The sequence below is a fragment of the Camellia sinensis genome, chromosome 4 (genome assembly GCF_055761805.1).
Source record: "Camellia sinensis isolate YWXY chromosome 4, ASM5576180v1, whole genome shotgun sequence".
Taxonomy (NCBI): domain Eukaryota; kingdom Viridiplantae; phylum Streptophyta; class Magnoliopsida; order Ericales; family Theaceae; genus Camellia; species Camellia sinensis.
Window position 1 is genome coordinate 168,124,897 of NC_138964.1, and position 16,764 is coordinate 168,141,660.

Sequence of the window (16,764 nt, forward strand, 5' to 3'; positions counted from 1 at the left end):
TATTTAATATCACACACACACACACACACACACACACACACACACACACACACACACATATATATATATATATATATATATATCTTTATCTTTGTTACGAGATGAGAATCTGGGACAACATATTGACTGGAATTTGTCAATCGGACACACTGGATTAAGATTCTTTTTCTCTAGCAAATGGCATTGATAGAATGGAAATAGTAAAAGTATTTTGAGATTCTAAGCTTTTATTAGCTTCTATGTTTGTCCGAATTTTTCAATTCAGGTTCTATATTAGTTTCTATAAATATAGAGCTCAAATATTTTATCCTGTCATGTTCAATCTTGTACTAATTTTTTCAACTTGAAACAATTTACAAGTACACATTCTTTCTTAAAGCATGTACATGATATTTAGAAAACAAGAGGAAACAGAACATTTTTACCCAAAAAAAAAAAAAATAATCACTTTATTATTGTGTATTGATACTTCTCCCATTTGATTGCCTCTACTTTTCAGTTGCGTTTTTATATGGATATGGAACCTGATAATGATTGTAGTTGGAAGCCAAAAGAAGGAATGACCTTTGATTCGGAAGAAGGTGCGTACGATTTTTATAATGCATATGGAGGAAGCATGGGATTTAGCATAAGAAGGGAATATTGTAAGAAGAACAAGTTAACAAAACAAATTATTTCTAGAAATTTGGTTTGCAACAAAGAGGGATTTCGAAAGGTTGACAAGCGAGACCCATTGACAAAAATCCTTAGAACTGAAACTAGGACTGGTTGTGAGGCCCGACTTTTTGTTAAATTGGATGTCAATAGTGGGAAATTTGTTGTGATTGATTTCAAAGAAAAACACAACCATGAACTTGTATCTCTTGATTGTGCCCATATGTTGCCATCGCAAAGAAAGATATCAGATACCCAAGCAATTGAGTTAGACTTAGACTTAGCCTTAGAGTCTGGTCTTCGTTTAGGGCAGTCTTTTGAACTGATGGGTAGGGAAGCTGGAGGGAGGCAGTCTCTTGGTTTTATGAAATTAGATCAAAAAAATTACTTGAAAATCAAAAGACAAAAAAGTTTAGCGTATGGGGAAGTAGGTAATGTGTTGCAATACTTTCAACAAAAATCTTTGGAGAATCCATCTTTTTTTTATGCTTTCCAATTAGACAATGAGGAGCAAATAACGAATATGTTTTGGGCCGATGCACAAATGGTCATGGATTATGCCCAATTTGGCGATGTGGTTACATTTGATACTACCTACAAGTTAAATAAAGAGCATAGGCCATTTGCATCTTTTGTGGGATTTAATCATCATAGAGAAACAGTTGTTTTTGGTGCTGCGTTGTTATATGATGAGACTGCCGAAACATTTGTATGGTTATTTCAAACTTTTTAGAGGCTATGTCCAAAAAGGCACCAAAAACTTTGTTTACCGATCAAGATGCTACAATGGCTAAGGCCATACCCATTGTCATACCTGACACGAGTCACCGTTTGTACACTTGGCACTTGATGCAAAATGCATTAAGACATGGTAATTGTCTCTTTCAAGATAAGGGGGTGAAAGGTGTATTAAATAGATTCATGTTTGATATTAAGGATGAAAATGAATGGGAAATGAAGTGAGGGGAAATGCTTGATACATATGATGCTCATGACAATCATTGGTTGAAGTTGATTTTTGGGGTGAAGGAAAAATGGGGCTGGCCATATGTTAGATCAACATGGGCTGCGGGAATGAGTACAACACAACTTAGTGAATCTTTTAATATGTTTTTGAAAGATTACCTTCGTTCTGATTTTAATTTAAATGAATTCTTCATGCATTTTGAAAGGATACTTTGTGAGAAGAGGTACAAGGAGTTAGAAGCTGGATATGCTTTATGCCAAAGGTTACCAAGGGTGAGAGCGCTATTCATAATGTTAAGTCAAATGGGTAATGTGTACACTAAAATATTTTTGAGGAGTTTCAAGATGAGTATTTTCTTTCGGTTGAATCAGACATACAAGCAATTGAATACATTGATGGTTGTAGCCTATACACAGTTGTTGATGCTATTGGGAAAAATGCAAGGAAAGTGAAAATGGAGATGGATGGCTCTTTGGCTTGTAGTTGTTCAAAGTTTGAAAGGAAAGGGATTTTGTGCAATCACTGTTTGAAGGTTATGAGAGAAATATTGAAGTTGAAAGAGATTCCTTTACAATACATTATGAAGAAGTGGACCAAACAAGCAAGAGGAGAAGCTGTGACGGACAAGTTCGGGAATAAGATTCAAGTAGATGTCAAATTCAAACAAGCCTCACAGTATAAAACATTGATGATCGCATTTAGATCAATAACATGTAGAGCTGCTGAAACTGAGAAAACTTGTGATTTTTGTTGTTCACAAGTCGCTGCATTAGGTGCACATGTTGAAAGCAAGATAAGTGCACATTTTTGTCCCGAAAAAGAAGTAAGTATTAATGATCAACCTTAAACCTTGGAAGTGCCTTCTGAAGACAACAATCATGTTGTGCAAATTCCAATAGGATTGAAGAAAAAACATCCAACTAGTAAGGGCAAAAGAAGGATAAAAGGTCCATGTGAGCTGGCATTGCAAGCAAGCTTTAAAAAGAAGTCTCGTGCACAATTTGTGAGTTCTTCAAAACCTGTTGCTGCTCCAACAGTGAGACCTTCTCTATCTATTGGAGGAGATGTAAGTATTCATGAAAATGTTACTCCTCTTCATCCTCCTCATGCTCCCCCTCCTCATCCTCATTCCATTGCCATGGGTGGTACAATTCCTCCTCCATTAATATATCCCACATATAATGTGAGTCAAATTTTTAGCCAACTAATTTGTGTTTTGTCAATTAATTTTCCATTTGCATCTTGTTATGAATCGTAATATAATATGAATGTATTGCAGGCAAACAATTTGGCATATTGTGGATAACCAACATTTATGACAATGCTTCAAGGTGGGTATGACATTAGGTTTCAAGATTCTCAAGGCTCACAGACAGGTTCTCGGCCAACAAATAATTTGCTGCTATATACTAAGGTACTTTTGCTGCTGATTTGGTACTGTTTATGCTAATCTGGTACTGTTTATGTTGGTTTTTCTACTGCTAGAATGCTCCTTTTGGTGCTGAATTTGTGTTGTTGAGTTGCTGTATTTTGGTCATTTTTTGGGTGCTGAAATACTGTCATGTTGTGCTGCTGAAATATAGTTTTGCTGCTGATTTTGTGCTGCTGTAATGCTAGTTTTGGTGCTGATTTTGTGCTGCTGAAATGCTCTTTTTGGTGCTGAATTTGTGTTGTTGAGCTGCTGTATTTTGGTCATTTTTTTGGTGCATAAATACCGTCATGTTGTGCTACTGAAGTATAGTTTTGGTGCTGATTTTTTTTTCAGGGTTTGGATGGGCATGAACAGGTGGAAGGCACTTCAAATTTCATGCATAGGAGATGCCTCTGAGCTGCTATATTTAACATTGATGTTGATGTTGAAGTTGAAGTATTTAATGGTGAAACTTGTTAAATGGTGAAACTTGTTGATGTTGATGTTGATGGTGAAACTTGTTGAAACTTGTTAAATATTTAATGTTGATGTTGATGTTGAATGTTGAAACTTGTTGATGTTGATGTTCATGGTGAAACTTGTTGAATGGTGAAACTTGTTGAAACTTGTTAATACTGATTCACAGCATTTGTTGAAACTTGAATGAGTATTAACACTGATTCTTCAAAACAGTGTTACTACTCTGTATAAAAGTTATTACAGTATTTACAACATTTACTATAGAAGAAATTGAGGCTGCTTGTTTGGTTGCTGTTATATGATCTTTATTTGTCATGATTATGTTCATATTCGAAAGAAAATTGTCAAGAGCTAAAACTTGGAAGTTAAGTTTTCCTATAGATAGGAATGAATTTAAATTTAGGATTGTTCTTTAAAATATTTCTAAAAAATTTAAAAATTCCCCCAGTTCATCTTCTGTATATAACCAGCATCAATAGAAATTGTTGTAATGCTTATGAATTACCAAATATAATTTTGCATCACAACATCAATATAAATTGTTGTACTGATTGTCAATCCCGAAATAGAATTTCTCATCACATCATATCAGAATTTAACGGAAAAAACAAAAGGTGCAAATATGGTTCCCATGAACAGAAGCCATTACATTCAACTCTTAAGCAACCTAAATAGAAGATATGGGATCAGCAACCAATAAATAATACTCATTCACAAGCAGATCACAAGCCATTACATTCAACTTTTAAGCAAATAAATCATTGCCACTTCATCAAACAAAAAAAGCCATTACATTCATTACCACTTGAACAAAATGGTAGTGGTCCACCATACATTACATACACATTCAACGTACATTACAAGTCATACTCATACTACCTTACATTACATACACATTCAACCTACAATACAAGTCATGCTCATACTACCTTACATTACATACACTATTTCAAATACACTAGAATCACAACTACCACCAACAACAAAACCAAAAAAGCAAAGGCGTAATTCAATTTTTCACCAACTCTTTCAACCACCAATGCCAAGTCTCTATATTGTTTCCTACTCTTCATAGTCATATCTTTGAGCTCCCCATTCACGATAATTACTTCTCTAAGAGTAGACAAGACTTCCATACGTGCTTCAAGAATATCATTATCGACAACTTGCAAATTATGCTGCATATGTGGAAGGATCCACCACTGAAAGAAGTTACAACCATTCAGATAATTGGGGCATACAAAATAAAGGCAATTTGGATTATCCGTTGATTGAGAAATCTGAATCATACCTTTTTTGCCACATCGACAATTGCGGTTTTCGAATCTGACTTCATGCATGTTGTCCATACTTGCATTTGTGCTTGACATTGACATTAACCTACAAAAAATTATCAAAAGGATAAATGTTTTAGGTCATGAACTCTTATTAAAAGGATACTATTCTTTTTTAGTTAAAGTATAACTGTTCTGATCTAAGGTGAATATCTGTTAGTTGGATGAATGAGCAAAACTATATTTTAAGATCTTTTAGAATCTTAACTTGGATGACAGTTTTGTTCTTCCATAAATTAATTGTTTTGGCAAAATGTTTGGACTGCCCTGTCAAAAGGGCAATCCTTTCCATTGCAGCTACCAAATTTGTAGGAAGCCTAGCATTTGCTAAAGGTTTTCTATTGGGGTGGTCCTATTGTGAATAGACAAAATTGTGTTTTTCTTGACTTGGATGATAGTTGTCCTTGAACAAATTGCCTTGTTAAAAGCCTAAGTTGCATTGACAGTCACTCTTTTGGTTGTAGTTATTGTTGGAAATGTAGCATATTTGTGAGATTTACGTTTTGAAGTTTCATTTTTTGTGGTTGAAGTTGTTTTCAATAGTTTCATTTGTTTGCCAAATTGTTTTCTAAAATTACTTTCGCACAAAAATATAAATGATATGCAAACTATGTGTTTTTTAATGTTTCATTGTTTTGTTTTCGAAAGCAGGAAAAACGGAAATGTAGAAAATGAAAATGATACTTTGTAGACCTTTATGTTTTGTAGACATTAGTTTTCTTCATCTAACCCTTGCCAATTGGATTATTGCAAACAGTTTTTTGTGCTTCAGGTGTTATTTAAACTTGTCAATGTTATCTTCCAGCAACTCCTATACTTTTTTCTTACTCAATGCAGGAGCTTTCAGAACTAAAGAAATCACTCAATGTTGAAGTTGACCAACTTCGATCAGTGAGCAACACTCAATATTTTCCCTAGTTTAACCTTTTAATATATATATATGATATTATATAGAATCGTATGTGTAAATTTGCTTTATTTGCATGAAAACTAGGAATTTCAAGAATTGAGGACCACTCTCCAGCAGCAGTAAGAGGATGTTACTGCTAGCTTAAGAAACTTGGGGGTAAGCTATCTTGGGAATTTGTAACTTGTGCATGTCCTTTGGCTATTCATTAAGTCATTTCCTAACAACATTCTATACTTTCAAAAGCCATGTGTGAACTGATTATTTTGAAAATCTAAAGGGTTGTTTGTTAACATTTGTTTTCTGTTAGTTTCCAAATATCTGTTTAGGTTGAAAAAAGGAACCATTATTTTCAGAAGCAGTTTAGATAATGGTGCTTCAAATTGCTTCAGATTGATACTTAACTAAAAGGAAGAAAACCATTAAAAAATGTTGGGAACCATTATTTTCAGAACCATTATTTTCCAAAATGCTTCAGATTCCTCAAAAAGAACCATTATTTTCAGATTTTTTTCAATTTAATTATCAATCTAAACAGACATTTAACTAAAATGGTGCTTCAAATTTTTTCAATTTCACTAAACATTTCAACCTAAAATGGTGGTCTCTCCATCTCAGATTTCCTTCATCTCTGGTGCCTTAGATTTTTTCAATCTAAACAGACATCAACAAATATTTGAGATCATGGTGCTTTAGATTTTTTCAATCTAAACAAACATCAACAATTTTTTTTTTTTACCTTTAACTATGGTTCGCAGCTCCAATCACAGCTCAAATTGCAGTCCAAATGTTCGGAGTAAGACAGAGGGAGAAAGGGAGAGCCCACCGATATTCGCCGCCAACTTCGATTCGCCGTCGTCAATCACGACATGCCGTCGCCGTTCACCGAAGCTGAAGAAATTCAAATTTTTTTTGTGGCTGTGTTGAGGGAAGTTTTGTGCTGGGTCGAAATGAACGAAATTCAATTTTTTTTTTGTTTATTTTATCTGAGCCGTAGATGTTCATTAAGCCATGTGGCCAAATCGTGGCCCTTGACCGGAGGACCGAAAGGAGTCTTTGGCTGGAGAGAATCCGGACTCCATTATATCATCATCAACATATCATATCATAACATCATGGTAAATTATAGGATATTTATTGGTTGATCTAGGCCACCGCGTGTTGCTGCTTCTGCGATTTTGTATTGAATAGATGGAGAATATAAAAGAAGAATAATTATTTGTAATTGAAGAGGAGTACCATTAAGTGGCGCTCAAGGACGAATTAATAATTTTTCAAATTGTGGGGGAAATTATTAAAATATTAAGTTAGGCAAATTAGTCTAATGTTCCTTTCTCATTTTTAATAATAGAAAAGATTCACAATATTATTTTATAATGTCTAAGGTCCCTCAACCCTCAACAACCATATATCACAGAAAAATTTGATCCCCTAAATCAAATTGCCTCTCTTTTTCTTCATCTCTCTCTCTCTTCGTCCTTTGCGCTTCTCCTTCGCAACTCTCTCTCTAGCTTTGAATGTGTTTGAATTTGGGATTACAATACTGCTTTCTCTCTGAAGAATAATCGGCGAACACAAGAATTGGGGATTTTTAGAACTTTGAAAGGTCTCTGCAGATCTTCCAATGGTGGTTGACATGAACTTCGCCTCACTGTTCAAGAACTTAAAGCTGGAAGATCCATGGCTTCCGCTTAGACCTTGGGAATCGATTTCGTGAGAGAATCCAGAGCTGTTGAACTCGAGACTCTTCACTCAATTGTTTCGAATCGTGTAAACAATGATTTTCATTATCGGAGAAACAAGAGGAGAAGAACTACTGGGTTTGACAACCGAGTTGCCGAAAAAAGGCACAGAAAGAGGCAAAAACTAGGAGTGGTTGGGTTAAGCAGTGTTGTGGTTTCAGAGAAAGGTTAGAAGAAAGTTCCTCGTCGTATTTCATCAGAGAAATGAACTTAGAAAGAATCCTAAGACTGGTTATTGTACTTTTGGAGATGGGACTAAGTGACTGAGAACACACGTATGGCATGAGAAACGGTTTGCAATGACAAAGCTGTGGGATTTCCACTTCCCTCTGGGTTTGTAGGACAGGTAATGCGTTATTGTTAGCATGAAAATTATGAAGTTAGATTAGAAATTTGGAAGTTTTGTCATGCTTTCAAACTTTGCCTCACTGTTCCGAGAGTGGTTTCTCTAACGGCTTCGAGTCGAAGATCTCCGACCACTGCCGAAGCTTCTTCAGAGCGTTGATCCCTCAATTGATGTTCAAATTTCTCCAGTTGCTCAAATTTCTCTTTTTGGCTTTGGTTCTCGGGCTTGGAGAGAGTTTTGATTTCCATGAAAAGGAATTGGAGACCGAAGAGAGTTTGGGGGATTTGTACAAGCGGTAGAGGAGACCTACCAGATCAAAAGAGAGAACAACTAGAAAACACTTGTACAAATCCATTGTCACAAGATGGGAAACAAACAGATAGATTGATATTCAAATTTCTCTGGTTGTTCAAATTTCTCTAGTAGGTCTCTTGTTTGTTCAAATTTCTCTGGTTGTTCAAATTTCTCTGGTAGGTCTCTAAACCAAACCAAACCAAACCAAACTAAGCCTTAAGTCCTATCAAATGGGGTCGGCTACATGAATCCTTCTTCTCCACGCAGCCCTATCAAAGGCCATTTCATTAGTCAAATTAAGTAGATTCATATCTCTATTTAAAACGCTAGTCAACGTTAATCTAGGCCTACCCCGTCCCCTAACACTTCCATCTACCGTTACAGCATCGCATCTCTTCACTACTGCCTCTATTAGTCTCCGTTGAATATGACCAAACCATCTCAAACGATTCTCTCTCAACTTATCTTCTAACGGTGCTACTCCTACCCATTCCCAAATACACTCATTCCTAATCATGTCTTGTCTAGTCTTACCACACATCCACCTTAGCATCCTCATCTCAGCCACACTCATCTTATCTACATGTTGTTTCTTGGTTGCCCAACACTCCGTCTCATACAACATAGCTGGTCTAATAGCCGTTCTATATAACTTACCTTTTAATCTAGTGGATATTCGTTTATCGCATAATACCCCAGACGCACTTCTCCACTTACACCATCCCGCCTTAATCCTATGGGCCACATCTGTATCAATCTCTCCCGCTGTTGTGATAATCGACCCTAAATAATGAAAATGTTCACTCTTAGGCAATTCTTGGTTCTCAATCTTCACTTCTCCTCTGCTTTCATTGTTACTGTTACTAAATTTACACTCTATGTATTCTGTCTTAGTTCTACTTATCCGGAATCCTTTAGATTCAAGAGCTTTTCTTCAAATCTCTAACTTTGTGTTAACTCCTTCTCTAGTCTCATCCACTAGCACAATATCGTCTGCAAAAAGCATGCACCATAGCACGTCATCTTGAATATTTATCGTCAACTCGTCCATAACTAACGCAAAAAGATAAAGACTTAAGGTAGATCCTTGGTGTAACCCTACAGTGATAGGAAATTCATTTGTCTCTCCAGCTGGCGATCTAATAGTGGTCACCACCCCTTCATACATGTCTCTAATCACGTCAATGTAACCTTTTGTCATCCCTTTCTTCTCTAACACCCGCCATATTATATCCCGGGGCACTCTGTTATATGCTTTCTCAAGGTCGATAAACACCATATGAATGTCTCTTTTCCTTTCTTTATACTTTTCTATTACTCTCCTCAAAAGATAGATCGCTTCCATTGTTGACCTACCAGGCATAAACCCAAATTGATTCTCTAACACCTCTGTTATATCTCGCAATCGGTGTTCCATCACCCTCTTCCACACTTTCATTATATGACACATTAGCTTGATTCCTCTATAGTTGTTACAATTCTAGACATCACCTTTATTCTTATAGATTGGCACTAAAATACTCTTCCTTCACTCATCTGGCATGTTCCTAGTCAACAAAATTTTGCTAAACAACCTAGTCAACCAACCAACTCCCTTTTTACCCAAACACTTCTAAGCTTCAATAAGGATATCATCGGGTCCTAAAGCCTTATTTGATTTCATCTTCTAAAGTGCAATTTCCACTTCAAAGTTCCTAATCCTGTGATAGAACCTATAGTCTTGGTTTATCGTATTACTGGCTATTTCTTCCCTTATTGTCGTACCTCCATGTTCCTCATTTAATAGTTTCTCAAAATAATTCTTCCATCTTTCCTTTATCTCATCATCATTTACCAATACCTTAGAATCCTCACTCTTGATGCACTTTACTTGATTAAAATCTCTTGTTTTCCTCTCCCGTATCTTAGCAAGTTTGTATACCCTCTTTTCTCCCTCCTTACTATCTAGTCTAGTGTATAGGTCATCATATACTTTCAACTTCGTCTCTCTCATTACTTTCTTGACCTCCTTATTAGCCAATCTATAACTCTTAAGGTTTTCCTCAGTTCTATCCTTCTGCCACTTTTTAAAGCACTCTTTTTTTGCCTTAACTACCGCTTGAACCTCTTCTCTTCACCACCAAGTTTCCCTAGAGCTGGGTCCCATTCCTTTCGACTCTCCAAGCACTTCCCTTGAGATTCTCCTCATACAATTAGCCATCGAGTTCTACATAGTGTTAGCATCACCTTCTAAGTCCCAAGTACCTTCCTTATCCATTCGATTCTTAAATATTTCTAGTTTATCCCCTTTTAGGTCCCACCATCTCATCCTACGACGCCCACTATCCTTTTTAGCTTGGTATTGCCCTCTAAAGTATAAATCTAGTACCAAAATCCTATGTTGAGAGACCAGACTCTCTCCAGGAATCACCTTACAATCATTGCATTTTAGGCAGTCCACTTTTCTCACTAAGAAGTAATCTATTTAACTCTTAACTAATCCACTCTTAAAGGTTATCAAATGCTCTTCCCTCTTCTTATACATAGTATTGGCCACCACCAGGTTAGAAGCCAACGCAAAATCTAAAATACTCTCTCCAGCCTCATTTTTGTCACCAAAACCGTATCCACCATGCACCCTTTCATAACCTAGTTTATCTATGCCCACATGGCTATTAAAATCTCCACCTATAACCAGGTTCTCTCATACGGGTATCTCCTGTAAGATCTCATCCATTTGCTCTCAAAAATCCCTCTTAGTCTAATCATCTAACCCTACTTAAGGGGCATATGCGCTAATAATGTTCACTATATTCCCTCAAATAACTAGTTTAACTAGCATAATCCTATCTCCTTTCCTAGTGACCGCCACTACACTTTCCACAAGACCCTTGGCAATTATGATTCCTACCCCATTCCTGCATCTATCCTTACCACTATAATATAGTTTAAAACTGGTATCCTCAATTTCCCTAGCTTTCTCTCCCGTCCACTTAGTTTCTTGTATGCAAGCTATACTAACTCTCCTCCTAATCATAACATCTACCAATTTCATCGTCTTACTAGTTAAGGTTCCTATGTTCCAAGTGGCTACCCTAAACCTATAGTCTTGGACTAGCTTCTTTACCCGCGTTCGTCCAGAAAAGCGCAGAAATCTTTGCCCATTTTTCACTGCACCCAGGCGTCGATGCGGCGCCCCTTGTTCACTTTTCGAAACACCCGGAGGCAGGCGCAACGCGTCACTTGAGGGGAACGACCTAGCATTTAAACGATTCAACGTAGGATTCATTTTCATAAGGGATCCGAGTGGCTTTTTTACGTGTTGGGTTGTTCAAATTTCTCTAGTAGGTCTTTGGGTTGTTCAAATTTCTCTAGTCGATCTCTGGTTTGTTCAAATTTCTCTGGTTGTTCAAATTTTCTTTAGTTGAGTCAAAACACAATTTTCTCTGACATTTTTTAATTTTCTCTGTGATTTTAATTTTTTTTGGATTCCTCTGGAAGAGAAGAGTGAACTGTAATTTTCTCTGATTTGATCAATTTTCTCTAGTTGAGTGAAAACACAATTTTCTCTATGATGTTAGAATCATGTGACAAAATGGGACAAAAGAGAAATTTTCAAGTGCGTTTTGTTGAGTAATAGAAGTTAGAATCCTGTTATTGAAGTAAGATCAGTATTAGTTGTGAGTCATTTTTAAAAGATTGTGAATTAGATTGTCATAATGTTGGTATTTACCTCCACAATTGGTACTAGTTTTCGAGTTGTAGGTTGCAAAAATTTGAACTCAGGGAAATTTTAATTTTCTCTGAGTTTGGGAAGTCCAGAATTTCTCAATTTTCTCTGATTTGAAACCACCACTGCATTCATCAAAGGCAGTGGTAGAGATATCAAAGATGAATTGTGGGAAAAGAGTACTAAAAGCTTGAAGAAATTTGTAAACTAAAGAAAATAGTGAAAAGATCTGAATAATAATGAAACCTTGTGAATTTTCTCTAGATTTGACAATTTTCTCTAGATTACCCTTGAATTTTCTCTGAATTTGGCAATTTTCTCTGGATCGATATTGAAAGACCTTAGACATTATGAAAATATTTGATATCTTTTATACTATAAAATTTGAATACTAGGGACCTTAAAAAAAAATTTCCTATTAAGTTATGTCATTTGTGATGATCAAACTCACAAATGACTTAACCTGCATATGACACACATCATTTCAAATTATCATTCTATCATATATATGTATCATTAAAAAGTGTCTCTCAAGTTTTTATGTTCCTATGTAGCGTGGCTCTTTTCTCTCTCTCTTTTTTTTTTTTTAAATGACATATCAATATACCCTTACACCTTAGTAAAATGGGAGAAATATTGAACAGTGAGACAGAGAAAAATATATTACAAAAGCATGTGAAGTGTAAGTCATTCTGTAGTGGGGTACAATTGAAAAGATGTGGGTTGCACCCCTCTATATTTGTGTAAAAACAAATTTTATATCCCACAGGGATGTAATTCCCCCTAATAAAATTAGGATTTAAAAAAACAATTATGAATTAATGAAATTTTTTATAAATATTAATAATTAAAATTATAAATTTTTCTATGAATATGTAAAAAAAATTTCCCTCATTACACTAGGCTGCAATTACCCCATAAAATTATAGGTACTAAAAAATACTTCAACAATTAATTTTCTTTCATTTTTCTGAATTTTTTAATTAAATATTAAAGATATTTAATATTTTTACGTTTATCTTATTTACATTTTAATATTAATTTCTTCATATTTGCAAGTTTAGTAAGTTTAAAAAAAATACATAATTTGTGTTTAAAACAAATAACATAGATGTATCAAAAATTTATTACACATATCATTCAGCAATAGTGACATATACATATCGAGTAATCACTTCAAATTTTAATTCAAGAAAATTTGTGTTTTTTTTTAAACAATGTTTTGTGTGTTTTTCTTATTATAATTACAAGGGAAAAATTTAATGTTACGTGCATTATTTAGAACTAACTAATAATTTGAGTATACATGTTTCAATCATAGATCATGAAAGCGATTGACTCATTGATAAACTTAATTAGATTTTTTAAAAGGAAATTTAGTAGAAAATTATCCTTTATGTACTTGTATTTCAATTAGTTCATAAGATATTCTTACATTTTAATAAATCTTATTATTTTTAAAATTTGGTCCGTCAAATCCTAATTCCAATTGTATGTTTCATCAAGCTTTTAAAATCTCCAAATTAATAGCATTTTGACATTATGAACACCTACAACAAATAAAAATGTATTAGTATACATCAAGTGATTAGAATTGAAGACTTAACAAATACACTTTAGAGGCTTAAATGTAAACATTCAAACACTTATTAATGGTGTACCATAAGAAAGACTTAATTATAAACTATTATAATTATGTTATGAACTATTATAATGAAAAAAAGTTGTGAACCATTATAATTTTCTTACAAACTGAAAGGACATAAAAGTTTGCACTTTTCAAGTTTGTGGATTATAATTTCTCTATTCACTGAACTCTTACACTCTCACTTATTAGTATAAGACAATTTTCAAAACCTATGTACACACTGCAATATGTAATTCATTACTATTTATGCAGGTGAATTATGTAATATTACTTCTAATTTCCATTTTTTTAGTGATGAGTTGTTGAAGTTCAAGTTCTAGAATAGTATTCTCATTATTTATTAACTTATTCTTAATAGTGACTTGTTAATTTAATAATTATTTAAATTTGTCCTAACTCGTCCACTTGAGATTGTCAAAAACTTTAGAGAAAATATCATTTCGCCCCCAAACTTTCACGCATTTTTTAATTTGATCCCCAGACTTCAATTAATATCAAATTTACGCCCAAATTTTAGAAATTTTGATCAATTTGGCCCCTGCTGTCACATTTCGTCAACAATTAGACGGAATGTGCTGATATGGGGGGCCAGTTGATTTTTAACGTATGGTTTGAGGGATAAATTGATTTTTAATTTGGGAGCCAAATTGATTTTTAAAGTATAGTTTGGGGATAAAATAAAATTTCAAAAGAACTTTTTAGACGGAATGTGACGATAGGGGTCAAATTGATCAAATTTTGAAAGTTGTAGGTGGAAAATTGATATTAATCAAAATTTGGGGATCAAATTGAAAAATGCGTGAATATGTGGGGGTAAAATGATATTTTCTCAAAACTTTATGCTATCTCTTCTATATGTATATATACATAGACAGTACAAAAGTATATGGAAAATAAAAGATAGAAGAACAAAAAAAGGAATAAAAGAAAAGAAGTCAAATACTTTGTGCTGTCCTTTCTATATGTATGTATACATAGACAATACAAAAGTATATGGAAAATAAAAGAAAGAAAAAGAAAAAAAGGAAATAAAATAAAATAAAATAAGGAAACTGAGAAAGAGGAAGGAAATTAACAAAGGAAAATAAGGAACTCATTATTCTCAAACATTTATAAGTTAAATTTAGACTTGAGGTCTCCAAATTACACCAATTATACAAAACATACAATTTTCTTTATGTTTATATAGAAATAAAACGAGTAATCATCACTAAAAGGGACATATCTCAATCCATATTTAGAATTTTGATATGAGACCATTACTATTAGAAATTAGACTTTTAGGGATTCAATTTAGACATAAACTATACTAGAAACCAAGTTCAAGAGTGGAAAATATGTCTAATCAAAGTTCACAAACGAAGCTATTTGGAAGATCGGACGGTTGATTGGTTAGACCAAAATCTAGTTTTTTGACCCTCTATGTTATAGACTTTTGTAACTTATAAGCAACTACATTAAGAAGTTAACAGGCATAAAAGCACTAATAAAACTATCATGACCCAAACCCGCCCCTATGGATTATAGTCATAATCGGCCAGTAATTATGAGATTACATTCTAGTCAAAAATCAAATCATATTTAATAATAGGGGGCCAAATTGCGGACGCAAAATCTACGAAGATTGTCTAATGAGCTGTGCATACATGGCTCAACCAAAACATTCTCATATATGTAATAACTCACACTATACAAACATCCATATTATGTATGTATTGCATAAGTTCAGGATCATTCAAAAGTCAGTATTAACAAAAACCAAGGTTATACACAAGATTGGTCATACATGACCACAAAAGAACAAAAAGAAAAGCAAAACAAAAATAAGGCCTCTTGCGTGAGGTGACCTTGGTTGACTCCTCAAACCTTGGTTTCTCATTGCTCACTGGGGCTGGGGCTGGACATCCTGCTGCTCACCTACATACATATAAATAAGAAGTGAGCAAATGCCCAATGAATAATACCAAAGTAAAGGAGTTCATAAATGAGATTCATTTAATCATAAGTTATAAACTACACTTGTTGATCGATAACAACGCAAAACGACCTTAGGTGCAACACATCATATGTCATATTCTTATTCATATACGAAACGACCTTAGGTCTAACTCGTATTTACAAAACGACCTTCGGTCCAATATATGCAAAATGACCTTGGGTCCATCATATGTAAGACAACCTTGGATCCAATTTATGTATAAAACGACCTTAAATCCAACCAATCCATATTCACGTTTGTGCGCACTCATAATCCATGATCATGTTCACATCTGCCTTTACGTTCAAAACGACCTTAGGTCCAATCATTTCTTTATTCGAAACGGCCTTTGGCCCATTTCATAGTTATACAAAATGGCCTTAGGCCCATTTTATATCCTCTTCAAGTAAACCGAACAGCCTTGGGCCCATTTCATAATCATATATCAATACTTTACATATTTCATTGCGAACCAAGCAGGTAAATACTCATTCACAGTATCAAATCAGAAGTTTAGAAACTTACCACACAGGTAACATTTAGAAAATAATATATACACAAATTATCTTTACTAAGATATTACTCACAGTGTTTCGGTGCTTGATTTGTCTTTGCACTTGACCCTACATAATTCATAACACATTGGGTCATAATATAATTCAATTCGTTCTTTAGTTTGATTAATGTTCTTAGGCTTTTTTCGTGTTCGTTAATTCATTTAGGATGCTCAATGTGTGTCTAAGAATACTCAAAAATGGAAGAGAACGGAAATTGGAACATAATACAGCTTTTCAAAAATTTCTGAAATAGGGCACCTCGCTTGAGTGCAACTTTAGTCGCTCGAGCGGCCTGTAAAACTCTGTAAAAGTACTAGTTGCATGAATTTTACGCTCGAGGGAGACTTCTGTCGTTCAAGTGACAAGCCATAAGAAATAGGGTTCGCTCAAGCGCAAGGTTTGCCGCTCGAGCTATCGTGCAATTCTCTGTAAAACTTCTGGGAGCTTGATTTTTACGCTCGAGCGACGCTTTCCTCGTTCGTGTGGACAAGTCGAATTCTGAAATTTCCAGGACCGTGTTTGAAATTCAAATACACATTCAGAGGTCCAATTTCGTACTAAACTCACTCAAACATGCAAGAACACTCCCAAGTACATATATTTGAAGATGACTTCAACCATAGTTCAAAATTCCATGGATTCATCAAACTTTGAACCGAAAACTATAGATAATTATAGTCCATGTTCTTTATCATGCATTTACAAGCTTCAAGGCTTTCAAACTCAACAATTCATGC